This window comes from Salmo salar, chromosome ssa13 (genome assembly GCF_905237065.1).
Source record: "Salmo salar chromosome ssa13, Ssal_v3.1, whole genome shotgun sequence".
NCBI lineage: Eukaryota > Metazoa > Chordata > Actinopteri > Salmoniformes > Salmonidae > Salmo > Salmo salar.
This window is the reverse complement of record NC_059454.1, coordinates 34,293,770-34,307,735: the sequence shown is the minus strand read 5'-3', so window position 1 is coordinate 34,307,735 and position 13,966 is coordinate 34,293,770. Positions and strand designations below refer to the sequence as shown.

At 45.9% G+C, this 13,966-nt stretch overlaps 1 protein-coding gene across 2 annotated transcripts in view; it reads right to left on the bottom strand.

Annotated features, from left to right (window-relative positions):
* The window catches only part of LOC106567277 (FERM domain-containing protein 4B), a 30,618-nt gene extending 26,199 nt beyond the window's left edge, over positions 1 to 4,419 (bottom strand). Inside the window, exon 1 of one of the 2 annotated variants that reach the window (XM_014136386.2) lies at positions 4,177 to 4,419. The gene's annotated coding sequence lies outside the window, so the exon portion shown is untranslated. The remainder of the gene's footprint in view (positions 1 to 4,176) is intronic. The other variant, XM_014136387.2, reaches the window with a different exon arrangement.
* Positions 4,420 to 13,966: the final 9,547 nt, after the last annotated feature.

The window sequence follows — 13,966 nt, the reverse complement described above, 5'->3', positions numbered from 1 at the left end:
ATCCTGGACTTCCTGACAGGCCGCTCCCAGGTGGTGCAACACGTGGGCCCCCAGGGGTGCATGCTTAGTCCCGTCCTGTACTCCCTGTTCACCCACAGCTGTGTGGCCGCTCACGACTCCAACACCATCATTAAGTTTACTGACGACACGACAGTGGTTGGCCTGATCACCGACGACAATGAGACCGTCTATAGAGAGGAGGTCAGTGACCTGGCAGTGTTGTGCCAGGACAACAACCTCTCCCTCAACATCAGCAAGACAAAGGAGCTAATTATGGACTACAGGAAAAGGAGGGCCGGGTACATCAACAGGCCTGTAGTGGAGCGGGTCGAGAGCTAAAGTTCCTCGGTGTCCACATCACTAAGGAATTAAACATGGTCCACGCACACCAACATAGTCGTGAAGAAGGCACGACAACGCCTCTTCCCCTTTAGGAGGCTGAAAAGATTTGGCATGGGCCCTCAGATCCTCAAAATGTTCTACAGCTGCACCACTGAGAGCATCTTGACTGGCCACATCACCGCTTGGTATCGCAACTGTTGGGCATCCGACCGCAAGGTGCTACAGAGGGTAGTGCGTATGGCCAAGTACATCACTGGGGCCGAGCTCCCTGCCATCCAGGACCACTATACCAGGCGGTGTCAGAGGAAGGCCCTAGAAATTGTCAGACTCCAGCCACCCAAGTCACAGACTGTTCTCTCTCCTACTGCACGGCAAGTGGTACCGATGCACCAAGTGTTCTACCCCTAAGCCATAAGACAACTAAATAGTTGAAAAATGGCACTGGAAGAAATGGCAGCAGTTTTACAGGCGCCTAACCAATTGTGCTATTATGTGGGGGGTTTTCGCGTTATTTGTAACTTATTTTGTACATAATGTTTCTGCCACCGTATCTTACGGCAAAAAATAGCTTCTGGATATCAGGACAGCGATCACTCACCTCGGATTAGACAAAGATTTTTTCTTCAACAAGCAGGACGCACAGGATGTACTTCGAACACCCGACAAGGCCAACATCCCCGTCATTGGCAAGAGAAAGAGACGCAGGTACAGAGGACACAGAGCGGGGTGCCTCATAAGGATCCGCCGACAGCAAGTGGGAAAGCTGCCATTACCGTCAACATTGGACAATAAATTAGATGAGGTGCGATCACGAATACCCTACCAATGGCACATCAGAAACTGTAACATCTTATGTTTCATGGAATCATGGCTGAATGATGACATGGATATTCAGCTAGTGGGATATACGCTGCACCGGCAAGATAGAACAGCACACTCCGGTAAGATGGGGGGGGGCGGTCTGTGCATATTTGTAAACAACAGCTGGCGCACGAAATCTAAGGAAGTCTCTAGATTTTGCTCACCTGAAGTAGAGTATCTTATAATAAACTGTAGACCACACTATTTGCCAAGAGAGTTTTCATCCATACTTTTCGTGGCTGTTTATTTACCACCACAGATGGATGCTGGCACTAAGACTGCACTCAGTCAGCTGTATAAGGAAATAAGGAAACAGGAAACCGCTCACCCAATTAGCCCGACTAACCGGTGCCTTTATATAGCCTCGCTACTGTATATAATCTCACTACTGTTATTTTTCACTGTCTTTTGTTCAGCTAATACCTATTTTTTACTTAGTAATTGCACTGTTGGTTAGGGCCTGTAAGTAAGCATTTCACCTGTTGTATTCGACGTACGTGACCAATAAACTTGATTTGATTTATCAAACTGATTTGATTTAGTTAACCAAATAGCTACCTGGACTATCTGCATTGACTGTCTTTGCACTAACTCTTTTGACTCTTCACATACACTGCTGCTGTTTATTATCTATCCTGTTGCCTACCCACTTTACCACTACCTATTTGTACATATCTACCTCAATTACCTCGTAGCCCTGCACATCGACTCGGTACTGGTACTCTGTGTATATAGCCAAGTTACTCATTGTGTATTTATTCCTCATGTTTATCTTTGTTTCTATATATTTCTCTCTGCATTATTGGGAAGGGCCCGTAAGAAAGCATTTCACTGTTAGTCTACACCTGTTGTTTACGAATAAAGTGACAAATAACATTTGATTGATTTGATTTGAAAGCTATGATTTACTATTTCAAATTACTATATATTTAGTTACCCACTTAAACAACACTTGTCTGTAACGACCCCTCTTTCTTTTTCAAGGGGTCAATCATTACTTTATATCGGTTTTAAACAATCTCCAGTGGTGCAACATCACATTAGTCACAACACTGTTTTCAACAGGATATCCTGACCAACAAGTGCAGGGGCCATCACAACGGGATAAATCTCAGGATAGTGAAGTTTGTTCACTTCCATATCTGAAAAACAGGCCATTCCTGTTTAGCATGCCAGCTGCCTGAAACTATGTCAGGACCCAGTGTCTTTTTCTGAATCTCACTGAGAACATGACAAATAGTGACCACTTGTGACAAAGTCGGTGGAACATTCAGTGGTAGTGTTTCTGTTCTTTCTCTGTTCTGTTCACTGCTAAATCTAGAAGTGTAAAATGTTTTTATAATAATGCAGTTTTGAGACATGAGTGTACTTTTTTTTACAAGTGTTTACTGAGTTAACTACATAACCTATGCAAATGGTAACATTAGGCCAGAGCTGGCCAAAACAACTGACATTAAACATTATTATTTCTTACCACTACAGATGTAGGATTTTAATTTGAGCAAGTTTGCTACAGCAGGAAATAATCCTGCAGCAACAGGACATTTTAATTATTATGTGGATTACAATTAATTGAGATTTTTGTAGGGGTTGATACATTTTTCGTAAAGGGAAAATCAGGTCTGAAATTTCTAAGTGGAAATTACAAACTTCAGAAGCCATTTTAAACCTCCAAGCTTTAAATTTCCTGCATTGCAGGAAGTTCTCCTCAAACATTGCAGGAAGTTCTCCTCAAACATTGTGATCAAATTAAGATCCTACATTTGCACTGCTTCAACCACTAGCTACTGGCACTGCCACCTGTACAACAAGGACCTCCCACTGTGTCCTGCTGTTGCTTTGGCTGCTAGTACACAGGTGACATTTTTTTAATGGAAATTATGGAGTGAGCCAGCTGCTTTACAGCAGCCACTAACAACATACAATGCAAAAAATGACCAGCAGATAGCCTAGCAGTTAAAAGTGTTTGGCCAGTAACCGAAAGGTTGCTGCTTCAAACCCCTGAGCTAACTCAGTGAAAAATCTGTTGATGTGCCCTTGAGCAAGGCACTTAAAACGAATTGCTCCTATAAGTCTGGAAGAGCGTCTGCTAAATGTAAAATAAATTATGCAAATCATCCACAACTCTTCATCACTATCTTATTTACATGTAGCCTAAGTACTCTGCATGGACAAAAATAGATCAGCAAAACGGAGAGACTTTATACTTGTAGAGTAAATTGATGTTTCTATGAATGAATCAACTGAACTGAGGCCCCTGAGTTTCTGATTCTAATAGATGAACAGTTCTAATCCTGAAGACAACCTTTCTACATCAATAAATCTAGATAATCATTGCCTATTTACTTTAGGTCTACCCAGCCCAATTACTGTAAGGATGCCTTCTTTTTGCACTGTATCCTTCCTCGCTGACCAAACCCAGGTCCCTATCCCTCCCTATCTCTCTATACATTGCTGTTCAGTGCAGACTAGACTGGATATAGCAACCAAGGTGTGTCAGGCAGAACGAAAATGTATTGTGTATCTTATCTGATCATCTATAAACTCGTTTTTGTTTTCTTCCATTCACATAAAGAATGGTATTTACCATTTTGATACAGTAGGATAATGATAAATTAAAACGTTGTATGCTATTAGTTACACGTTTTTCAAAATGAGGGAGGAACAATGAACATGTATGGCTAATGGTGGTTTATTTTCTGTTAAATGACAAACCTGAGTCCCCAATTAGAGCAAAAAAAAGCCCATGGATGGATGGAATCCGTACGATTATTTTGTTGAAAGAGAAAACACTGATGCCGATATTGATAATAAAACGACAATGGCACAGCCAAGCCTAAAACAACGATATGATAAAGCCGGTTAATGTATCACTCCCAAAGATGCGTGAATGAACCGTCTACTTTTTCCCCCGCACAGTTCAAAGAATACACCCATATCGTTTATTGTCACATCGTAACCTGACAATCTTACCTTCGGTTTGGGCGTTTCCTTGTATTTCAGCTGGTTGGATTCTTGATTCTAAAATAGGTCTCCCCTGGCATATTGGAACCCCATTCAATGCATCCCTCTTTCGTTTTCAGCAGAGGAGAGTGTCGGTGAGCTGTATGGCTGTCCACTATTCGTAGCCTTCTCCAGTATTCGTGCACGCTTGCTTTCATCCACGCTCACCACGCCTTCGCCCCGCGGGCATTTACGTGACAGGGGCTTCTAGCGCTCGCTCTCCTCTTAGCTACTGCCACTGTACTGAACTGTATGTACACACAATGGGTCACAATCTGCTCATTGCTGGTGATAAACGTTCGTGTTTTAGACATGATGCAGACCTATTCGTAATACCTATTTTGTATTTTACCCTGGTATTATTATGGAAACCTATCAAGCCTATCAGGGTGTTAAAAATTATAATAATTGTAAGCATTGGACATTGTGTAAATTAATGCATTTCCATGTGACATGTACCCCACCTTCCCACCACCTTAAAAAAAAGTGATAATTCAGAAATGAATAAGATTGAACAAAAGTGACATACAAAAGCTGCTCAATATTGCAGAAAATATCACATTTAAGTGTGAACCTGAGGTCGTTTGTAAAGTGGTATTGATATAACATGCTGTCAAGAAAAAACAGATATAATCTATTAATCTCACTGTCTATTTTGAACAAATGCAACTGAACATTTGAGAGCTTAATTGGATTGAATCCTATGACTGACATTTACAATACAGTTAATGGACAAGATTATTGGTGTATATTTCATATGTAATATTCATCCATGATCAGGACTGCGCCTGGTCCTGGAATATTTATTGTTGCCTTAACACAGGCAAAACATATGTAGCTACAGTATGGAATATAACCAAGCTACAGGGAAGGATTCATGATTCATAAGGACACAGCGAAAGAAACAATGGCCTGTAACTTCACTGTATATGAACGAAAGCACAATTTAAGTCTCCTCCTAAATAATATTTACAAACAGTTGTCTTATTTAAAAATGTTGTGCTGAAAATATTCTGCAGGTTAATTGTAACTAGCCTAGATACTTTTTCAAACTGCTGATTGATGAACCAAGATGCTGGTTTGTTACCATTCTCACCAAGCCTACTGTAAACGATTTACCCCGGGGACACTCATCCCCTAGTGACCCTCCAACCCTCATCCCATCCCCCCAAACCCCCCTCTAGGGTCTCTGTCATCAGACATGAATAAGCATCTCATTAGCATTCCCCAAAACCATCTGTCCTCTGGATATCTCCTTCTCACAGCCAAGAGCCAACCATCTGAGTTGTTTAGATATTTATGCTGCATAAACTATACAAACAGATTGCAGTTTAGTTTGTGTTTTTTGGGGGGGATACCCTATAAACACCCTGTGAAAGGCCCTGTGCAGTTTCCTGTGTTTTATATACAGTACCAGTCAACAGTTTGGACACACCTACTCATTCAAGGGTTTTTCTTATTATTTTTTTTACTATTTTCTACATTGTAGAATAATAGTGAAGACATCACAACTATAAAATAACACATATGGAATCACATAGTAACCAAAAAGGTGTTAAACAAAACAATATATATTTTATATTTGAGATTCTTCAAAGTAGCCACCTTTTGCCTTGATGACAGCTTTGCACACTCTTGGCATTCTCTCAACTAGCTTCATGATGTAGTCACCTGGAATGCATTTCAATTAACAGGTGTGCCTTGTTTAAAGTTAATGTGTTGAATTTTTTCCTTCTTAATACGTTCGAGCCAATCAGTTGTGTTGTGACAAGGTAGGGGTGGTATACAGAAGACAGCCCTATTTGGTAAAATACCAAGTCCATATTATGGCAAGAACAGCTCAAATAAGCAAAGATAAATGACAGTCCATTATTACTTTAAGACATGAAGGTCAGTCAATTCGGAACATTTCAAGAACTTTGAACGTTCCTTCAAGTGGAATCACAAAAACCTTCAAGTGCTATGATGAAACTGGCTCTCATGAGGACTGCCACAGAAAAGGAAGACCCAGAGTTACTTCTGCTGCAGAGGATAAGGTCATTAGTTACCAATCTCAGAAATTGCAGCCCAAATAAATGCTTCACAGAGTTCAAGAAACAGACACATCTCAACATCAACTGTTCAGAGGAGACTGCGTGAATCAGGCCTTCATTGGCAAATTTCTGCAAAGAAACCACTACTAAAGGAAACCAATAATAAGAAGAGACTTGCTTGGGCCAAGAAACACAAACAATGGACATTAGATGGCTGGAAATCTGTCCTTTGGCGTGATGAGTCCAAATTTGAGATTTTTGGTTCCAACCAACTGTGTCTTTGTGAGACGTAGAGAAGGTGAAGGGATAATCTCTGCATGTGTGGTTCCCACCATGAAGCATGGAAAAGGAGGTGTGATGGTGTGGGGGTGCTTTGCTGGTGACACTGTCAGTGATTTATCTAGAATTCAAGGCACAATTAACCAGCATGGCTATCACAGCATTCTGCAGCGATACACCATCCCCTCTGGTTTACACTTAGTGGGACTATCATTTGTTTTTCAACAGGACAATGATCCAACACACCTCGAGGCTGTGTAAGGGCTATTTGACCAAGAAGGAGAGTGATCTAGTGCTGCATCAGAGGACCTGGCCTCCACAATCACCCAACCTCAACCCCAAATATATGTTGATTTGTTTAACACTTTTTTGGTTTCTACATGATTCCATATGTGCTATTTCATAGTTTTGATATCTTCACTTTTATTCTGCAATGTAGAAAATAGTAAAAATAAAGAAAAAGCGTTGAATGAGTAGGTGTGTCCAAACTTTTGACTGGTACTGTATATATTTTACAATTTTAATTGAAAACGATCACAGTAAGGTAAAAACGTATGCATTAGACCTTTAACTGTATTAGTAGGGTTGTTCCACGAAATGAGTCCATTTTGGTGGTGTAACTTACTGAACAAGTTCACCTTATTTTAACATTCTGTCATGAAGAGTACATGTTCAACTTAATAAAAAAGCATGTTTTTCCATCTCAAGAGGTTACATAAAAACAAATACTATAGTAAATGCCTATTAAGTGGCAAATTAAGAAACAGGGATGACCATAACAAGGTTGACTATAACAGTGTTGATGATTTCATCTTAAATTAGTGTCACGACTTCCGCCGAAGTTGGTCCCTCTCCTTGTTCGGGTGGCGTTCGGCGGTCGACGTCACCAACCTTCTAGCCATCGCCAATCCACTTTCCATTGGTTTTGTCTTGTCTTCCATCACACCTGGTTCCAATTCCATCAATTACATGTTGTGTATTTAACCCTCTGTTCCACCCCATGTCCTTGTCCGTAATTGTTTCTTGTAGTGCTTGTGCACAGTATGCTGGTATTTACCGGGTTTTGTTTGACCCATTTCATGTATTGGTCTGTTGACGGTGATTTATGTTTATTAAAACGACACCGTTGTAAATCAGTTTTCGCTCTCCTGCGCCTGACTTCTCTGCCGCCAGTACGCACCACATTACAGAATTGCGGACCCTTCTATGGAGTCAGCAGGAGCAGGTACCCCGGGTATAGGGGTGGAGGAGCGCGTCCGGGAGCACGCAGCAATGCTCCACCATCTTGGCACCGCCATGGACCGCGTTGTCCAGACAATGGACCGCTGGGAGAGACAGGGAATTCTTCCAGCGCATCCACCAGCACAACCGGGGTCTCCCCAGAGCGTCCCTCTTCCTCCTGGTCACAGTGGGATTTGTCTCTCCCTGCCCCAGGAATACGATGGGAAGGCTGCGAACTGCCAGGGGTTCCTTTTACAACTCGACCTCTACCTGGCCACCGTCCACCCGGCTCCATCGGGCCGTGAGAGGGTGTCTGCCCTCGTCTCGTGCCTCACCGGGAAAGCCCTGGAGTGGGCCAACGCCGTGTGGAGAGAGGGAGATGCGGCGTTGGACCAGTTTGAGGAGTTCACCCGCTGTTTCCGGGCAGTCTTCGACCACCCGGCAGAGGGTAGAGCGGCGGGTGAGCGCCTCTTCCATCTGAGGCAGGAGACGAGGAGCGCCCAGGAGTTTGCCCTGGGGTTTAGGACCCTGGCTGCCGGCGTGGGATGGAATGACAGGGCCCTGATCGACCATTACCGCTGCAGTCTGCGCGAGGACGTCCATCGAGAGTTGGCCTGCAGAGACACCACCCTCACGTTTGACCAGCTGGTGGACCTGTCCATCCGGCTGGACAACCTGCTGGCTACCTGCGGACGTTCAGATCGGGGTCTGGTGGTTCCATCCCCCCAGCACCCCCTCTCCGATACCCAAGGAGCTGGGAGGAGCGGTGCGCAGGGAGACCGGAGGGGGTTCCAGCTCGTGCACCATCTGTGGCCGCAGAGGTCACACTGCTGGTCGTTGCCGGGTTGGTTCCTCTGGGGCTCGAGGCAGCAGGCAGGACGCTCTGGTGTCACCCCAGGTGAGCCGACACCATTCTCACCCAGAGCCCTCTGTTGCTCATATGTTTGTCTATGTCACTTTTTCTGAGTTTTCCCCGCATTCCCAGCATAAGGCGCTCGTCGATTCAGGCGAGGCTGGGAATTTTATAGATAGATCGTTTGCCCATAGGTTAGGGATCCCCATTGTTCCCATGGCTGTGCCCTTCCCCGTTCACGCCTTAGATAGTCGACCATTAGGGTCAGGTTTGATCAGGGAGGCCACCGCTCCTCTGGGCATGGTGACGCAGAGCGGGCACATGGAGAGAATTAGTCTCTTCCTTATTGACTCTCCTGTGTTTCCCGTGGTGCTAGGCCTACCCTGGTTAGTTTGTCATGACCCCACTGTTTCTTGTCCACAGAGGGCTCTCACGGGGTGGTCGCGAGAGCGCTCAGGGAGGTGTTTAGGGGTTTCCGTTGGTGCCACTACGGTGGAAAGTCCAGACCAGGTCTCCACCGTGCGCATTCCCCCTGAATATTCCGATTTGGCTCTAGCCTTCTCTAAAAAGAAGGCGACTTAATTACCACCCAATCGATGGGGCGATTGTGCGATAAATCTCCTGGTAGACGCTGCACCTCCCAGGAGTCACATGTATCCCCTCTCACAGGCGGAAACGGACGCTATGGAAACATATGTCTCCGAATCCCTGCGTCGGGGTACATTCGGTCCTCCACTTCACCCGTCTCCTCAAGTTTCTTTTTTGTGAAGAAGAAGAAGGGAGGTCTGCGCCCGTGTAATGACTATCGGGGTCTGAACCAGATCACTGTGAGGTATAGTTACCCGCTACCACTCATAGCCACAGCGATTGAGTCAATGCACGGGCGCACTTCTTCACCAAACTAGATCTCAGGAGCGCTTACAACCTGGTGCGTATCCGAGAGGGAGACGAGTGGAAGACGGCTTTCAGTACCACCTCAGGGCACTATGAGTACCTCGTCATGCCGTACGGGTTGGTGAATGCGCCATCAGTCTTCCAAGCCTTTGTAGACGAGATTTTCAGGGACCTGCACGGGCAGGGTGTAGTGGTGTATATTGATGACATTCTGATATACTCCGCTACACGCGCCGAGCATGTGTCCCTGGTGCACAGGGTGCTTGGTCACCTGTTGGTACATGACCTGTACGTCAAGGCTGAGAAATGCTTGTTTTTCCAGCAGTCCGTCTCCTTCCTAGGGTATCGCATTTCCACCTCAGGGGTGGAGATGGAGAGTGACCGCATTTCAGCCATGCGTAATTGGCCGACTCCCACCACGGTAAAGGAGGTGCAGCGGTTCTTAGGGTTTGCCAACTACTACCGGAGGTTTATCCGAGGTTTTGGTCAGGTAGCGGCTCCCATTACCTCACTGCTGAAGAGGGGCCCGGTGCGTTTGCAGTGGTCGGCTGAGGCAGACAGGGCTTTTAGTCACCTGAGGGCTCTGTTTACCTCGGCTCCCGTGCTGGCCCATCCGGATTCCTCTTTGGTGTTCATAGTGGAGGTGGACGCGTCCGAGGCTGGGATAGGAGCTGTGCTCTCTCAGCGCTCGGGTACGCTACCGAAGCTCCACCTCTGTGCCTTCTTCTCGAAGAAGCTCAGCCCGGCGGAGCGAAACTATGACGTGGGGGACCGGGAGCTGTTGGCTGTCGTCAAGGCCTTGAAGGCGTGGAGACATTGGCTTGAGGGGGCTAGACACCCTTTTCTCATTTGGACTGACCACCGCAATCTGGAGTACATCTGGGCAGCGAGGAGACTGAACCCTCACCATGCAAGGTAGGCCATGTTTTTCACCCGTTTTCTGTTTACCCTTTCCTACAGACCAGGCTCCCAGAACGTGAAGGCAGACGCATTGTCCCGGCTGTATGACACAGAGGAGCGGCCCATGGATCCCACTCCCATACTGCCTGGTGGCCCCGGTAGTGTGGGAGCTGGACACGGACATAGAGCAGGCGTTACGTGCAGAGCCCGCTCCCGTCCACTCCCTCCTGCCTGGTGGCCCCGGTAGTGTGGGAGCTGGACACGGACATAGAGCAGGCGTTACGTGCAGAGCCCGCTCCCGTCCAGTGTCCTGCTGGGCGTCTGTACGTCCCGTCTGCTGTTCGTGACCTGTTGATCTATTGTGCCCACACGTCACCCTCCTCTGGTCATCCTGGGATCGGTCGGACAGTGCGCTGTTTGAGCGGAAGGTACTGGTGGCCTACCTTGGCTAAGGATGTGAGGGTTTATGTTTCCTCCTGCTCGATGTGCACCCAGTGGAAGGCTCCTAGGCACCTGCCCAGAGGTAAGCTACACCCCTTACCCGTTCCACAGCGGCCTTGGTTGCACCTGTTGGTGGATTTTCTGACTGATCTTCCACCCTCACAGGGTAACACCACGATCCTGGTCATTGTGGATCATTTCTCCCTCTGCCCGGTCTCCCTACGGCCCTACAGACTGCGGAGGCCTTGTTTACACACATCTTCCGGCACTACGGGGTGCCTGAGGATTTAGCGTCTGATAGGGGTCCCCAGTTCACGTCTAGGGTTTGGAAGGCGTTCATGGAACGTCTGGGGGTCTCGATCAGCCTTACTTCAGGGTTTCACCCCGAGAGTAATGGGCAAGTGGAGAGAGTGAACCAGGATGTGGGTAGGTTTCTGCAGGGGAGTGGGCGCCGTTTGTGCCCTGGGCCGAGATGGCACAGAACTCGCTCCACCACTCCTCCACTAACCTCTCTCCCTTCCAGTGCGTACTGGGGTACCAGCCGGTTCTGGCGCCTTGGCATCAGAGTCAGACCGAGGCTCCTGCGGTGGACGACTGGTTCAGGCGCGCGGAGGAGACATGGGAAGCTGTCCGTGTTCACCTTCAGCAGGCCGTGATGCGCCAAAAGGAGAATGCAGATCGCTACCACAGTGAGACCCCAGTGTTCGCACCGGGGGACCGGGTCTGGCTCTCGACCCGAAACCTGCCCCTCTGCCTGCCCTGCCAGAAGCTGGGTCCGCAGTTTTGGGGCCATTTAAAGTCCTGAGGAAAGTGGACAAGGTTTGTTATAGGTTACAGCTTCCACCCGATTACCATATTAACCCCTCGTTCCATGTGTCTCTCCTCAGGCCGGTGGTGGCTGGCCCGCTCCAGGAGTCTGAGGTGCGGGAGGTTCCTCCGCCCCCTCTGGACATCGGGGGGCCCCGGCGTACTCCGTTCGCTCCATACTGAATTCGAGGCTTCGGGCGAGAGGCCTTCAGTATCTCGTGGAGTGGGAGGGGTATGGTCCGGAGGAGAGGTGCTGGGTTCCGTTCGAGGACGTGTTGGACCCTTCAATGCTGCGGGAGCTCCACCGTCTTCGTCTGGATAGCCCTGCGCCTCGCCCTCTGGGTTGTCCCCGAGGCCGGTGTCGACGCGCTGCTGGAGCTGCGCGTCAAGTGGGGGGTACTGTCACGACTTCAGCCGAAGTTGGTCCCTCTCCTTGTGTGGGTGGCGTTCAGCGGTCGACGTCACCGACCTTCTAGCCATCGCCGATCCACTTTTCATTTTCCATTGGTTTTGTCTTGTCTTCCATCACACCTGGTTCCAATTCCATCAATTACATGTTGTGTATTTAACCCTCTGTTCCACCCCATGTCCTTGTCCGTAATTGTTTCTTGTAGTGCTTGTGCACGGTATGCTGGTATTTATCAGGTTTTGTTTGACCCATTTCATGTATTGTTCTGTTGACGGTGGTTTATGTTTATTAAAACGACACCGTTGTAAATCAGTTTTTGCTCTCCTGCGCCTGACTTCTCTGCCACCAGTACGCACCACATTACAATCAGCCATGAATCCCCGTATCTCAGGTGGAATGGAAGCTTGTTGTGTGCAACAGGGTGGATTAAAATTGAATGCAAGCTTCACAATTTTTTTTTATTGTTAAAACATTTCTAACCTGTCTATCTATGGGTAACAGTGTTGACGTGTTATGCTCAAACCACGCAGTTTTCCACCACAAAACATTAGACCTTGTTCAGTGTTTATTTTGAAAACATTATTTAAAAATGATTTATTTCACCAAATTAAAATGAGAGTTCAGCTCACATAACAGGATTGAGGGACAGATTTTTATTACCTTAAAATGAATCACTAATCACATAAAATAAATATTAATCTTCAGAAATTACTTTGTCAAAGCAACAAAATAACTAGGGCTTTAAAATTATGGTGAAAACGGGACATGTCAAAATGCAGCATTTTGGCACTTTAGCAAGTCTTTATCTATGTAAGAAATCTGATTTACTGAATTGTCCATGTGATCTATATTAAATGGTACTTCATTTAATATAACAGGATTTTAAAATTCAATATTAGTGCACATTTTCTAGTTACAATGTCAAAAGGATGCAAAAGGGACCAATTTTGTGTAATAATCCAGTACCTTTGTGTAATGGTTTATCCAGATATTCCCTTTTTCAATAAGAATCTAGGCAAGACTATAGGAAACTTTAGGAAAAATCAACAAAGTACTTTACTGACTTAGACCATTGCATCAATAGAGCTCGCATCAATTTAGGGTGGTTACACTGAAATTATTGGAGCATGACACATCCTTTAACTGAAGGTTCAATGTTGAGAGGTGTGCTTTGCTTCCTTTCCTAGAAACATTTGTTTTTTTATCTTTATTTGCATGGTGAAATGTAGGTCTTTTCGCCAGGTGAGCAGGATGACACAAATGCAAATATTGAACTTGCAATTCTTGCATGCGCTGTCACGAATGGTGTCGCCTGCAGGCTCAATGAGGATGTTGATTTTCCTTGCTTTACACTGCCGCCCAGTGGAGAACAAATGACTTTAAAAGGGACAGGGGCAGATTGCAAGTCACTAATCGGAGAGACCCCTGTGATGATCATGGCTATTACTTTCAACCTTACCACGGTACGGTATGTAATGTAACACTGGGATATCGTAAATCCGAACTGGTTGTAAATTAAAGAATATGTTCACAGCTATTGCTAGTGTGCGGTAGGGTGATAGCTCAGAGGATAAGAAAAAAATATCTACCGAATAAATATCCTACCTACATTTGTAGACAGAACAGATTTTCTCAATGTTATTCTCCTACGACCATCAAAAAACAGGAGATAAAACATTAAATTAAATTCAAACATTATCAATATTGGATACGTGCTATTAACATGGCTATGTAGTATCTTATATTTAGGAATAGTCCACTCATCTGATGGCTTTCAATGTAATTTGTACATGGCAGTTGTGTAATTACAGTGTAGATATACAATGCTGCACAATAGGCTTTATATTGTGTTCTAACACTGTAGCCTAGCTGCCTATTGTAGTGAGAAAAGTAGGCTTTGTGTGACAATTATGGAAATGTTGT